We start from the raw sequence: 1,958 nt of genomic DNA, 5'->3' as shown, positions 1-1,958 counted from the left end.
GTATGCATATTAAGTAAGTTCAGAGCAAGAATGTCTGTAATACACTTAAGACTATATATGCGTATAAAATAAGTACAGAGCAAGAATCTCTAATACACTTAAGACTACATGAGTATTAAATAAGTACAGAACTAGAACATCTGTAATACACTTAGGACAACATATGAGTATTAAATAAGTATAGAGCAAGAACGTCTGTAATACACTTAAGACTACATACGAGTGTTAAATAAGTACAGAGTAGGGCTGGGAAAAAAATCGATTTGATTTTAAAATCGAGTTGGTAGGTCAAATCGATTCATATTTTCAAAAAATCGATTTTTTTTTAGATTTTTTTCTCCCCCTCTGCAGTATAGCGCAGTACATACAGTGTTTCCCATAGGCTCTACTGGGCATTCCGCCCAGATAAATTGCGACCCGCCCAGGAAAAAAAATCACTTTCCGAATTTTCTGAACTCGACTGGATGACCCGTGTTTTGTTGAGAGAGCCCGTGAAGATGCACGCGTCATAAACTCATCATCCAGCGCATCATAAACTCATCATTCAGCGCGGCACACTGGATCAACTGCAGCACATACTGAGGTAACTGAGCAGCCAGGGAACTACACTGCGACCAAAATGCAAATGATCGCATATGCTTATGTGTTTATAGCATCCAAGTTGGCTTCATTTTGCGTGCAAGCACGTTGTGTCTCTCCCGTTGAGTCTCTCCCGTTGAGTGTCCGTTCACGTGCTCTTTGTTTCTCAATGAATTGGGTGCGACGCGAAGCAAGCTCAGTGTCACATTGTATCCTTTCATGTTTCTGAACTTGAGCAGAGTTTTCCCAATAGAGGTCTTTCTTCACTGAGAGCACCCGTACGGTTCCGGGTTTATATTTGAAATGGTCAGTCGGGTCCAGGTCGGTCCTAGTTTAATTACTTCATGTCTCAAGTCTAATTAATATTGTGTGTAAAATCTGAGTCGATCGGAGAACGGCCGTGAGCGCTACCGCGATAAAGCTCGTGTGCAGTTTCAGCGTGTCTCCGGTTTCTTTGGCGATAAGAACTGGCTCTAGTTACAACCACGCTCTGCATTTTCTTTCTCCTATTTTTTTATAATCTTACTATTAATAGACCATATCTTTTCTTAAATCTAAAAAGTTTGCACAGAGATTGTAGCAAAAAGCAGAGCTAATATCAAGCCCATTGCACTGAATGAGCAAAGCTCAAGCTGACTCAGGATATAAAAAACGCAAAGCTGTAATGTAAAGTCTGTCATCGGGACAGCAAGTTGACTTTTAAATCTGAAATAATGAGTGGATTAAGCTTTTTTAATCGGCAAAAGAGAAATATAAAGCAGGAGCAGTAAAACTGCCTATCTAATAGAAATTATTACCATTATAACATCAGTCACATGTATAATCTATAAACCTGCACTGTCTATTAATATACTATACATAGTATTGAATTAAATTGAGTTTGATAAAAGGAGTCATCAAATTGCTTCATATATCAGTGCAAAAACATTAAGTGTTTTGTGGTGCTTTGACAAACAGTGTCAGCTTTATTTATGGCAAAGAAAGTTTGGGGTGGTTAGATTAATGAAATATAATGTGAAATTAATATTAATGTTCAATAATTCAAAGTATTGTGTTGTGTCACACATTATTAGTTCTACGTCACATGTATAGTAGACCATTTTTTGGCAATCATTGAATTATAATGATTGCCCTTTTCACCAGCTACCACCACAAGTAAATTTCAGATCTGTGGGAAACATTTTAATTGATGCATTTTAATTAAATATAATAAATATATATTTTAAAAATATATACAGTTTGCAATTATTTTGTTTTAAATGGGGGCGGGGAAAAAATCGATTCGAATCGTAAATCGAGTTTTTTATAAAAAAAAATCTCAGATTTTTTATGGGGACGAATCGCCCAGCCCTAGTACAGAGCAAACGAAGTTTTGCCAT

Source organism: Misgurnus anguillicaudatus, chromosome 19 (assembly GCF_027580225.2).
Source record: "Misgurnus anguillicaudatus chromosome 19, ASM2758022v2, whole genome shotgun sequence".
NCBI classification, from domain to species: Eukaryota; Metazoa; Chordata; class Actinopteri; order Cypriniformes; family Cobitidae; genus Misgurnus; species Misgurnus anguillicaudatus.
Note: the sequence above shows the minus strand (reverse complement) of the source record.